Here is a 14025-nt window from a genome sequence, read left to right on the forward strand (position 1 = left end):
GTTTTTCCCGAGACCCCATGAGTGCAGCCCTATCTTGCAATGTTAACGAAAGAAAAAAATTATTTGTGTATCCGCTCCAAAATGTAATGGGTTCTTCCTTGGCCAATGTTACACCCTTCCACCAAGTTTCATGAAAATCGTCCCAGTAGTTTTTCAATAATTCTGCTGATGGTCAAATAAACAAACAAACGGACAAACGGACAAAACAAACCGAACATTTAACCTCCTTGATGGAGGTAATTAGTTCAAAGTTGCTGGCTCATAAGTTATGTATATTTTCCTCAAACTACAATAAGTAAGTTATGTGGACAGAACCTTCCTTTAACTGTCAAGCAATGCATGTTGGGAAGTGTGCTAATATGCTGATCACAAATACACTTTTACCTGGACCAATTCAACTCATCAGTTTTGAAATGGGTCTGAAAATAAAAACATTTTAGGTTGAATGAACTTGAAATGAATATAACTTATGTATTTTCATTAAGTTAATGATGAAAGATTTGTTGATTCCACTACATTCTTGTATGATGTTTTATAGTGTGTGCGTGTAGTCATCTCCACAAACTAGCAGGAGGATAAGGGTGTGGGTGGGATTTTGTGGAATATTGGGGTGGTTAAAATGAAGAATTGTAGCTATAATTAGGGTACATATATTTGTTAAATGTTTCAGTTTACATGATAATCCCTTTAACCCACTCTCCATCAGTGCCAACACTTAATTTTCTCTCACACACAAACGGACTTCCTACAGGAACTGAAATGGTTCCTTCAGTCAAACAGTCAACTCAAACTCATTAATATGATACATATGTCTAATATTATTGAGAAATAGCATTAAAGTGAATGTGTATAGCAGAGTAAATGCATAATTAAACTATTTGACCATACCTTGTCTTGCACTGCCAGACCTATCTCCACAGTGCTGTGGAGATAGGTCTGGCTTCACCACAGATACATTCTGGGATAGGAGAAAAAAACTCTGGGTTGTTTGCATTTCTTTAAACCAATTACTATTATCTTGGGCGGCGCTAAGCTCCGGATGCAGCGACGGTGTCTCTGCAAAATGGTCTCGAGAAGGAACTTGTTTTGGTGGAACATTTGCACCCCGCAAAAGAAAACGCCACGTAAAATGTTAAATGAAGTTAACTGTTCACACAATACAGTAGTGTGAGATATTTAAATTAGCTGGATACATGGTGAAACGTAATTTGCTCTACCAGTGTATTGCCGTGTGTACTTTGTCCATAGCAATCCCAACCAATCTGTCCCAAGAAGGAATGTCAGGCAATTTTCCTGGAAATGTACTTCGGTTGATCCAGACTAGACCACACCCAATTTCAAGTTATAGTTTGAACTTATGTTCTAGGAGGCTTTGAGGTAGTGTGAGACAGACAATTCTCCAGTCAGGAAGCAGCGAGACACTTGTACACTTGATCACTTTTGTAGTAACAAGTACTTGTTTTCCCCAGTGGTGGCAAAACATGTGCAAGGTTAGTCTGTTTGTTTACAGTACATCCAATTAGTAACTGGCAAACATTACAACAATGTGGCTGTTTTGTATTTATGTTTATGCCAATGATAAATCCAAAGAAAAAAAGACTGACAGCTACACTAAGAGCTCCCCGTTGTGAAGAATCTGAAGTCTGCTAAACAAACATTTTTGTGAAACGCGTTTGTGAGCTTGTTCCACGTGTTTTGCACCTAAAATAGGGCACTTCATCGGAATATGCTCAGTAACAAAAGGAAATGTGTACAGTGTGTCAGTATCAGTAACTTCACGCTGTGCACATGTGAGATAACATTAGAGGGAGACTCAAGCACTTCAGGCTCTCTAGGAGAAGGTCAAAATGCTGTTATCATCTACTGCATAGGGAGTGTTATGGTTTCTCAGTAACAACACAAACAGGGGATCTATATGAAAAGGGATTTTTTTTGCCTTCTCATTTGTGTTCACCATAACGATGTAGCTGGCTTAACCTAACTAGTATGGTTTTAGGTAACAGCCAACAACTGACACATTGCCAAGGTTTTCTAAATGGAATTTTCCCTTTAAAATTTATACTACGCATGTCCACATAGGCTGTTATTACTGTACTGTCTTCCTGAAACCAAAAGTCCTCTACCAAACGGCTCATGACAAATACAGTGCCATAAAACACCATCTCTTCTTGCTCTACCTCCTTTATTCACTGTAAAAACTCTCAAATGCCAAACTCGCTCTATCTAAAGATAAAAAAAAAAAACACAGTAAAAAAATAACAATGACTGTGAGAAACATATTGCACACTTTATCATACCAGCAAGACAGATTGCAGCATTTATCAACTAGGGCCATTCAGCGGGAGAAGCCAGCTCTAAAAAGGTGCTGTCCATAAATAGTCTATACAGAGCATGACGTCAATTTCTCTAAATCTACACAGTGATATTCCACTTGATTTATCAGACCTCTTACTTGTTACAACAACTACTGAGCACAAAGATTGCAGCAAAAGAGGTGTTCAGTAGAAAATCCAATTTTCATTCAAGTGACAGTTTCACACGCCCCATTTTGACCTGGCTCACTTTAGGATGGACTGATTCTAACATCTGTACACCAACATACCCTTCTCTCTCTCTGTACAGTGGTGATTATAGAATGCACTTTTGTAATCAGAGCACTGCCAGCGCAGATGAAATAGACATGTCAAACTTCAAGAATTCCTCCAAGCAGAAAGCTGTTAAATCATGTTATTATTGGCCCCAGTAGACTCAGATTCAGTGTATGTGTATGTGTGTGTGTGTGTGTGTGTGTGTGTGTGTGTGTGTGTGTGTGTGTGTGTGTGTGTGTGTGTGTGTGTGTGTAGAAGGGATGTTCAACGTGAAAAAACACATTCTACGGTTTATGTCTCAGGATCTTGCATGCAGTCAAATTTTGTGCCACTTTAAAAAGGCAATGATCCCTGAATGTCTTCCCCCTCTCTCTCCCCTTTCTCACCTAGCTGTCCTGTCAAAAATTAAAGGAGGAAAAGCCCAAAGAAATAATCTTTAAAAAAAAGTTATTAAAATGTAACAAAAACACCACAAAGTCTGATAAAGTCACTACCATTTTATTAATACATTGAATATGTTTAAGTTTGGGGCGGCCTCTAGCTCACCCATTAAGAGCGGCCACCCATGTTGGTTGAGTCCTGCAGCGGCGCGGGTTCGAATCCAACCTGCTGCCCTTTGCTGCGTGTCGTCTCCTATCTCTCTCCCCCTTTCCTGTCTATCCACTGTCATTGTACAATAAAGGGAAAAGCCCCAAAAAATAATCTTTAAAAAAAAAAGAATATGTTTATGTTTGTATAAGAAAACGGTAGGCTATTACAGTGATATCCCTTTAAAAGTGAATATTATATTTGCTATAATTAGCCAAAATGTAACATCAATAGGCTGCAGTACAGAGCAGAAAGTGCATGAGGAGGGGAACTCATTGACAATTTCTGTGGAAAATACTATTAAGTAAGATCATAAATCTGGATGGGGCATAATGTTGGGTACAGAGGAGGATGGAGTACATGAGTGAAGCAAATGTTGCCAATATCGACCCACAGCCGACTATAAATACGAATAGTTGTTTTAGGATATCTACCTCATTTTTGATTAGAAGGCTACAAACGAGGGACCAAAAAAATTCCTTAAATACATGTTACACTGACATAGCATAACCACTTAAAGGCATAATGGTGATCTTTGTATTTTCTCCCACTGTCGCATATTTTATGGTTTGATTTTTTTAATAGATTTATTTATGAGTTATATTAGTTGAGTAGGCTAACATCTTACTTTATCACTCACAAAAAGTATTTTTCCTACGGGACAAGTGTGAAGAAAGGCGATTAGACGCCTGGTGCTGCTGATGCGCAATTACGCATAACGTCTAAAATCCATGGTCTTTATCCAGAACATACACGCAGTTATTCCAGTAAAAGCGATGAGCGAAATACAACTTTGCCACACCACATGCTCAATTTACTCCTCTCTTTCAAAACTGTGCACCTGAAACTATCGCATCGAGATCCATTTCAGCCAAATAAAAACTTTTGCATCGACAGCACTCTTCCTCACGTGTGACAATACAAGAAGACAGGAGAGCGCATTGTCTTACCGGTCCCGTTCCGTTTCCGACTTTCCCGGTGCTCGTCCGTACCCAGCAACTGTGGAAACAGATTGGTACAGACTGGCTGCCAACGCAAAAAATCCCAGAGCTGTCCAGGGCAGCGGTTTTGTCAAGACAGACACCGTTGTGCAGACTGAGGCAGGAAGTGCCTTTAACAACAAAAGGCATAAATGTGTTTGCACTGTCAGAGAAGCAGCTGTCAATTTGAATGGACTTTTTGAGATGAAAAAAATGCCTTGAAACGTTTTGAGTTTCTCTTGCATGTTTCAGTCGAAGTTAAGCTTAAAGTAGGCCTACTGTATATTTAGCATTGGGCAACAAACCCTCTTTAATCGGCTTAAAGAAGAACAAACATGTTAAAAGAAAATGTAAACAATAGCTCAACACTTAAGTGATGTATAGGCCTATTTCATTTTTAATGTCGAGTTTACTTTATAACACAAGAGCCATAAATCAAAATTAGTTTTATTTTGAAATACATGACCGGATGTCTTTGCTCTTTTTATGAGTGTTCACACTGACCCGCTGGTGCGACTCCAGTCCAGCAGCATATCAAATATAAATTGTTCTTTACACTTTACTGACTGTAGGCTGATTACCAATATTTATATCATAACCTTATCTACAGTAAAAGGATATACAACGTGGCAAAACTGGTTCATTTTATTTCACAAGCCCCCCACCCCCTCTTCTCTACCCAAACATGTTTTATGTGGATTTATTGTTTTTTGTGTCATACCACTCACTTTAATGTAATATGACTTCACTAATATTTTCCATCAAAAATAAGAGACTGAACAAACCGTGCCATGGGCATTTAGTGAGTGTTAATTCATTTTATTATATAAGAATACAAAATCAATCCACTAATTAAATGTGTTTTAGTGGACATTCATGTGACTGCACCTCACAGTTAATAATTATTAGCAGCACAACAGTGGACCCCGTACTGTAGTGGCATGTCGATGTGCCTGGTAAGTGAATACTAATGGTAAAATCTAATGTGACAGACAGTGTGTAAGTGATGGGGTTGTGTTGGCAGATTTGAACAGTTTGAGACTCCAAAATAGTTACAGCAGGAACAATAAACATCCCACAGTGCCAGCCTTGTTCTCGTCATCCAAGAAAAACATTGTTTAGTATGCAGAGTTTGCTGATGATGTGATTTAAATACTCGCCAGTTTTAGGGCCTTTTTATACTTAATTTGTTCCATTAAATTCTATTTAATCTACACACGATTAACAGAAAGGCCAATTGCCCTGATTATAGTGTGCTGGGGTCCTTTACAGTGGTGTGTCAAAGAACAGGTTGTCACCAGTGAGGTGATGGATACTCTTGGCTCTCCTCTTTATGAGCTCTCGATATGTCCTTCTTTATGCAAATATGCTGGCACTCAAACAAGCAGTCATCATAAAAAATAACTCACAGTCAAGAACATGGGGACCACAGTGAATGAAACACAACCCAATTGTCTCTTCCAACACCAGCCGTGCACCTCTGACTAAGATGCCTTAAAAGTCTTCAATCCATTAATGTAGATTTTTATCATTTGCATGGTGGTGTTCAGCCTTTAAAGAATGAAACCAACCAGAAGCACGGCCCCTATCTTGTCTTTTTCCTAATCCATTTAGTTTCCCAAGCACCAGTACTAGTCCTCTCTGCCTGAACACTGATCCCCTGGTACTGGCTAAAGGGCAGGATGTAAGCCAGATTCAGAGCCTTATGAGGTATCTGATTGCTTACTGTCCAAACCATGCACGCCATCAAACCAGCAAGCACCTGCTTCACACAGTGTTTCAGACCGCACTGTTGGTGCAACTTGCCCTTTCAGTGCTGACAGTGCTGATTATAGACTGCTTATAGTGGTAAATAAAGGAGGAGGGTAAACTGTGACCTTTGTCCAGTGGTCTTCATAAAGGAACAACCTCTAATTTAAATAGAAGTCCTAAAAACAGAAGCATTAAATTATGCCTGTTTTCACTTAAGGAAAAGTTCAACATTTTGGGAAATACATTTATTTCTTTTCTTGCTGGGAGTTAGATGAGAAGACTCTTGTGTCTGTATGGTAAATATGAAGCTGCAGCACAGCCAGCAAAGTTAGCTTAGCACAAAGACTGGAACTGGGGTAGTCCCGCTTTGCCAGACCCTGCTCCAAAGTGTGCTGAAGAAGAGTCTGGCTACTCCACACAGCATTCGGGAATGGGAGGAAAATGTGCTCTGGTTTAATGGCATTTCTTTAAACCAATCAGAATTGTCATGGGTGGTGCTAAACTCCGCACAGAGCCGCTGTAAAATAGTCTTGCGAGAGAAAACTCAGATTGGACAGATAGTCTAGCTAGCTGTCTCAATTTACCATGCAGTGATCTAAGGAGCAGTCAACAATAGTCCTCATAAATCCACCGAATTTAAAATTCCAATCCAAAGAATGCGGAAGGAAACGGAAAATACATGCATCTGGCGGAATTTCCTGCAGCACCAGAGCAATCGCGGAAGTGGAACGCGAAGCATATAGACTATAAACAGGGAAACCACTAACAGGGCTTTTCAGACCCCCTTAGCGACTTTTTTTCACAAAAGCGACTAGTGACAAATCTGGTGACTTTCTGTAGAAAAGACAGGTACTTTCTGTAAAAAAGACACCAGTATTGTCCAGCGAGCACGCAAGGTATTTCTCACCTGTGGCCGCCAAAACATTCACCTCTCTTCTGTTCTGTGACTGAGGAGCAGAGGAGTAGCCCCTCCCCTCTCGCCTCATGTGCAGCAGCACTGCGCAGCTTTACTCGTAAACCAACCAATCAGCGTGCAGCTCATCTTAATATTCATGAGCATACTATATAAGGGAGAAAACCTCTCGTTTCATTCTATGGCTATTTCACAGGGATACATTAGGGCACACAGAACAGCACCCGGGCCATTTTCAGCCCAACCAATGTTACATACCCTATTAGGAGACCTTAAGGAATAATGTGAAATACCCTATGTAATCATTCTATCACCCCTTTAACACATTATGTCTTGTTTGTTCAATCCGGACAATTTACCAGGTAATGTACCGGACTATTTCTTGGTTGGGACCAGTAACTTCCTGGAGTCTCTGCTGTTAAAGCGTAACTCTCGCCAAAATGCAACCTAGGGTCTTTTTGTGAATGTACCTGAGTCAAACTTTCGTTTAAAAAGCATATTTAGGACAGAAACGCCAGTTTTAAGATTTACCGTATTCTCGTTTTTCGGTCAAATAGTCTTTTGAATGGGAGTCCTAGGGGCACTTTTATGCTAGCCTCAAAATAGCTATTTTTAAAACACTAAGAAGGCTCGACACAACATGAAACTTTGCTCGAAGTATCACCAGGGGCTCTACACCTTCACGAAAGCATTGTTTGTGTACCCAGAGTTTACTAAAAAGAAAGGTTTTGAACAACTCACCATAGGCCTTCTTGTTTCCGGCCGCAGCCATTTTATCAGTCAAAAAAAATCGATATCGATTCGACAATATTGAAAGGAGCTCATATGGAGTCCGGTCATTCGCATTCGGATATCAACTCGTTTTGACTGCCGAGGTGGTAGCGGCCGGAAACAACAAGACCTATGGTGAGTTGTTCAAAACCTTTCTTTTTAGTAAACTCTGTGTACACAAACAAGGTTGTCAATGCTTTCGTGAAGGTGTAGAGCCCCTGGTGATACTTCGAGCAAAGTTTCATGTTGTGTCGAGCCTTCTTAGTGTTTTAAAAATAGCTATTTTGAGGCTAGCATAAAACTGCCCCTAGGACTCCCATTCAAAAGGCCATTTGACCGAAAAACGAAAATACGGTGAATCTTAAAAGTAGCGATTCCGTCCTAAATATGCTTTTAAACGTAAGTTTGACTCGGGTACATTCACAAAAAGACCCTAGGTTGCATTTTGGCGAGAGTTACACTTTAATATGCATATTTACAAAAATAATAAATTACTGATTTAAAATTACTGATTTAAAATTCCATTTTACAATATAACTTAAATGATGTACATCATAAAGTTCTGTAATTCATTTTTATATCACAACAAAAAATGAACTCTATTCTATAAGCTAAGAAAACTGATTTATTCTTATTAAATGCATTTGGCCTGGACTTCTGCTTCTGGTTTCTGTATCTGCAGGCAAACATTTATTCTCTCCCCTCCTATTGAATAAATCGCCTACTAGGTCTGAAGAACTGTACAGTAAATCTATAAATCTCGACAAGCCTCTATAGCCTCTTAAACTCCCACTGTTGTCAAAAACCTGTCCATGCATCAACCTGGTTTCCACAGCAACCAAAGTGGCAAGCTGTGTCCATCCAAAGTGAACTTTAAAAACCCATCTTTAAATGGAGCCTTTGATGGACTGAGTGCAGTCTGAAACGAGCAAAACAAAAAGGAGGGCGGGTGAAGGAACAATGGCACTTCAGGCAGTTGATTAACTTCAGCATGAGTGCAGCCAAAGCGGCATGTATGAAGAAAGATAATGGAATATGGAAATGTTAGGTTAAAACTAGAATTACTACCTCACGGTTGTATGCCTCCGCCAACCAGTCAAGTTGCAATTTACATCCATGTCTGTCCATATTTGTAATTTATGTAGTGAAGACAATTTAACAAATAAAAGCAATTTTTTTTTGGCAAAATGGAAGATACATGTCAACATAGTGATGTGTTTTCACTGGAAGCATGCGGTATTCACTTAGAGACTATTTTACAGAGGAGTAAAGAGGACTGATAGAGAGCTTCGTCACACCTGAAGCTCAATATCCAATGAGATGTGCTGGACTACCAGAGGAACAGTAGGCCCCGTCCTGGTTGTCATCCAGGACTCGTACCTTGGGGGTCCAAATAAAAAATAAAAAACTGGAGTGGACTCTCAACACCAAAGCCCTCTGCAGGAAGAGACAGACTGTTCTCCCTGAGAAGACTCAGATCCTTCAGTATGTGCAACAGACTGCAGATTTTCTATCAGTCTGTACTAGCCACTGTTCTCTGGGGCGGTGTGCTGGGGTGGTGGCTTCAAGGCTTAGAGGTCAGCAATCTCAACAATGGGTGGGTGGGTGATCAGGTTGGAACTAGACAGTGTGGAGGCAGTGCAGAGAGAAGGACAAGGGACCAAATCAAAGCCATCTTGGATAAACCTTCTCACCCTCTCTAAAACAAGCTGTGCATGGCCAATTTTGTGATAGAGCACAAAGTTGTAGACATGACAGTAGACAATGCTTCAAATACGGATGTTGCTGCAAAGAAGCTACAAATTCTAAAATGTGGATGCACCACAAATACACCACACTCAACTTCTCCACACCCACACTGTATGGGTTGTAGCTGCTGTGGTAGTGGGCTAATCACACGGGACATTAAATCGAATTGCAGTGACTGGCTGCGAACATTTGACTGGAGAAGTTTCAATACTACTTGGTGGGTTATTTCATTTAGATTTAAGATTTCCTCTGGATTTTTATTCATGTTCACCATCCACAACATCTGTCTCTCTCCAACACAGTATGTAGCTCTAAAAAGGCTGTAAATTGTGTGTGATTATGTAAAACACATAATGCATATAAAATGTGTAGATTTACACTGCGGTTTGCTTAGGTATTAAAGGAATATAAACAATCTCCAGTTGCAGAGCTTATATATACACATGCGTCTTAAAGCTTAAGTCCACTCTGGAATCATTTCACGCTGTGTTGTGTGCTTTCTTTAGACAGTGTCAAAAGGTGTATTTTTCCTCTTCATCATGAGGTCCTTGCTTTCACAGACTGGTAACACTCCACTCTAAAGAGCTTTTTTTTTTTTTTTACACATTCAATCCTGTATCTTCTAAATAAAAAGCATTTCTCAGTAGTAATAGTTTTGTGTAAGTGCCACTTTAATGTGACTGTTGCATACCAGGCTTCTGCATTGAAAAGACACTGAGCTCCCTGTGAAATAAGTCATGGATTTAACGTGTCCCTGTATAAAAGAAATGGGAGGCCACTTAAAATCCCATAACCCACTGCAACATCAGTTACGGTTTACTTGCGCTCTTTCTCCAGAGTAAGGGCACGCTGCTGTCCCGTTTATGGTCACTTGCCCTTGGCGTTGGTTTTAATTAGAAGAGTCCAGTGGGATTAGCATAGAACTAATTATGTTGGCTGACCATTGAGGCACTAATGGCAAAAAAGGCTAGTACAAATGAGTTTGCAGCACACTGACTTAGGTAAGAGGATAAAAGGCAAAGACACATCATAAAAACAAACAAATTTCAGTGGAGAAGACACTGTGTTAGTTTCTTCAGACAGTTATTGGCTTCCTGGAGGAGAAAATGCTTAATAATCTGCACCACAGACACTGTCAGTCAGACTTCGGTTGTCCATCTAGGCTCAATCAATTTTCTAGATGCCTGCAGTGGGACAGATTGATATGTGACTGACAGTTACCAAATGGAGAATCACTGCTAAAGATGCAGAGGGGTAAGCCGTTGCTTTGATGTGAGAGAAGTGCAGCATAACAAAAATGGATAAATCTACATATTGTTAGTTATAATGACATAAGATATATTGGGCCGATCTTGGCATTTTATTAAATCATCAAATATTGGTCTAGTGGTGGTTTCAATACAAAGAGCTTCACCTTTTCTTGATAGTATATGTGAAAATATTAATCTCAATGGATTGTCATGAAGAAAAAAGATTGACAGTCGACAGTAGATATTTCTGAAATGTCACATGATGAATTTGTGATAAGCACTTTTCTCATACTCCTTCATGTTTTGCAATGAAAGCAATTTAATTACCGTGATTAAATATTGGAAGACTTTGGATTAATACACACACACACACACACACAAATTATTTTATTTGGATCTAAAAGGCATCTCAAGAAAACATACAAGATCCAAATACTATGAGAAGCGTTATTGACAAGGTGATAGATTTACATAGGCACATACTTTACAAGTCTTTCATTTATAGTACTCCACACATTAAGGGTAAACAAAGCATCTTCGTCTCCATATCTGCATGCTTCTTACGATGGCTGAAACAGAGCAAAATTTTGCAAGTCTTTTAGCCTCCTTTTTTTGCAGCCCCCCTAGCTGCATCCCCCTGATCACATTCTTATGGACATCTCCCAGACTACCAGAGTTATTAATTTACATTTGTATCCAAGTTGGTGAATGAGACACACACACACACACACACACACACACGAGGGTCCCATTGTGAAATTACTCTCAAGTATTTCTTTCAGTATTTGTTTCTTGATTAGGTTTTATTCACCTGGCATATTGCAAATCACAGGGATATTAATATTAGGGTATTAAATGACAACCTCAAGGTACTGCAGTAGAGTAACTGCAGCCATATGCTAACAGCACCCTTAGCCTAACTGTCTTGTGTGATTTATAACTTGGCAGTTAACCTCCCAGTGCTGCTGGTGACTTTCATGGCATTTTTCCTAGTGAGGGAGACACAGCACCCGCAGAGGAACAAAGCCTCCCAACTCTCACACTATCACTACACGCTATCAGATTTCTATTCCACAGGGAGGACAAGGAAGCAAAAGCTATACATATTAATACACAGAAATGCCTAGCCACACTTTTTACACAAAAAGGAGCCTGCTGCTTAGTTAAGCCACTGTGAGTTTACCAGGAACCTCACCCTCTGGCATGTAAAGCTTATATGTGAGCATATTTCTATGTGCAACCTCTAAAAATAGTTTATTGTACAAAGCCAATTAAACTGTTTAAATGCAGCTCTTATCTTCTGGGTCTTGGCAATGACCCTGTATGAGAGTCCAGAAAAGCACTTTACTCAGTAGAGGCTGGGGCTTTTTTACTCTTGAACCCACATTATAGAGGATAGCCTACCAGGTCTCAACAGGATTAATCGTCAAAGCGACGTGCGGGAGCCATCTATACAGAGGGGAATTGAAGTGTTAGCGTTAGTGTTAGCCTTTCCTGAAAAACAATATACAATAAAATGTATATCTTTTTGCTCCATCTTTAAGTCTGTGGTTAGATACCTGTCTATTGATTTCAACAAGATGATATAAATTTATTTCAATAAGACAGTAAATGGTCATTCTTGATATTTCATATTTTGCCCACCTAAACTCATTGTTATAGGGCTTTAAATAAACCAAAGCTTGGCTTCAAAGGAAGTGAGTGAATCACCAAATGAAATATATCTATCCCTGTATAGCCTTGGAAGGCTACTGAATGAGAAGTATGCAGTGAATGGTAAAATGAAATTAATAAAGACTCGAGTAATAGTGGACATATTGATATCTCATTCTCACCCATATCAGCACATCTTGGCCTATTCAAAAGTAATGAAACAGTCATAGCTCATGAACCCGTAGTCTCACTTAATTACACGGCAGAGACAGAGGGACCGATTTACAGGAAATAAAGTGCATAGATAAGTTGAATACATTGTGTCTCTTTGCCAAGTTTCTCATTATGGTGACATTGCTATGCTATGAAAGAAAGACATACAAGAAAAATAATATTCTAGCACTCCTGGCCCAGGAAAGGAGTCATTTGTAGGAAATGAGGCTAGTCATAATCATGGTCTAAAAGCTGCATCTACTGATATAATCTGTCCTCATTTGGCTACACAGGCACATAGAAATCATTTATTTTCTTCCACAGTTTCTCTTGAATTCTGTCTATCTGATGATCACCTGATAAGTTCTACCGGCAACGTAGTAACAGTTCTTATCAGGAAACTGTGATTTGCAGAATTATATCAGGAGAGGAAAGCTGTGGGAGATAGACAGCATATGGAACAGCAAAGAGCCCCCTACAGGCTTAATTCAAAACATTTTACACGATTATAATATTTTTGTTCCGGTGTCCCATTTTTCTTTTGCTTTTTTCCATGCCTGCATGGGTCTGTGCTTGGATTTCCTCCCACAGTCTGAAGACATGCAGGTCCAATAAGGTGGAACCTCTAAACTGGTTGCGAGTGTGAAACGATTTGTCGATGTGGTGGTCTTGTGATGGACAAGCAACCTGCCCAAGGTGCCTTGTTTTTTCTATAGATGGCAATGTCGGTCTGTCTGTTGGATGCTCAATCTACTGCTTCCGTACAGACTGAGATAAGTATTATATGGATTGCCTTGAGTTTTTTATTACAGACATGTATGCTTCCCAGAGGATGAATCCTATTGATTCCCCTGACTTCTCATCTAGCACCATCTACATTTCAATTAGTACTTTGGTTTATGAGCAAATACTTGAAAACTAATAACATCCCCATCAGCCTGTATTTTGTGTACTCTGTGCTAATTACCAAATGTTAGCAAGCTAACACGCTAAACTTAGATGGTGAACATAGTAAACATTATACTTGCTTAACATCAGCATGTTGCCATTGTCATTGTGAGCATATTAGCATTTAGCTCAAATCATGACTGTGCATAAGTGCAGCCTCACAGAGCTGTTAACGTGGCTGTAGACTGCAGGTATGGCAAGTTTGGGGAACTTAAAATACTTTTCAACAATAAACAGTATAGCTCTATATAAATATAATTCAATATAACCTGTCCTTCTAAGTTGATTTATTTTGTTTAAAACCACAACTAAAAATTCCATATATGATATGGTTTTATTTTTGTTTTCTTTCTTCATTTTAGTTTGTTCCACAGATATATACAAACCTTGACTGCCCCGGTGACTGAAAATCAAGGTAACACAGTATGACACAAGTAACTGATGGAGATACCTGGTTGTATTCAGTTGTTCACTCACAATAATAGGGAAGAGGACACATTATGATGCACATTATGTCAAATCTATTGAAGACTGAAATATTAACTAGCGCTGCTGTGCGTGGCCATTATGGTTTAAGCATGCATAATTTCTGTCATGCCACATCAGCACTGACGCTTTAG

At 39.4% G+C, this 14025-nt stretch overlaps 1 protein-coding gene across 3 annotated transcripts in view; it reads right to left on the reverse strand.

The window, feature by feature from the left end:
* The window catches only part of znf385c (zinc finger protein 385C), a 151454-nt gene that overhangs the window by 128706 nt on the left and 8723 nt on the right, over window positions 1-14025 (reverse strand). For 2 of the 3 annotated variants that reach the window (XM_031312623.2, XM_031312621.2), the window contains exon 1: window positions 4127-4229. The exons of the other annotated variant lie outside the window; for it this stretch is intronic. The gene's annotated coding sequence lies outside the window, so the exon portion shown is untranslated. Of the gene's footprint in view, window positions 1-4126; window positions 4230-14025 lie in introns of those variants that run through there. 3 annotated transcript variants of the gene reach the window in all.

The sequence above is a fragment of the Sander lucioperca genome, chromosome 21 (assembly GCF_008315115.2).
Source record: "Sander lucioperca isolate FBNREF2018 chromosome 21, SLUC_FBN_1.2, whole genome shotgun sequence".
In the NCBI taxonomy this organism is placed as follows: Eukaryota; Metazoa; Chordata; class Actinopteri; order Perciformes; family Percidae; genus Sander; species Sander lucioperca.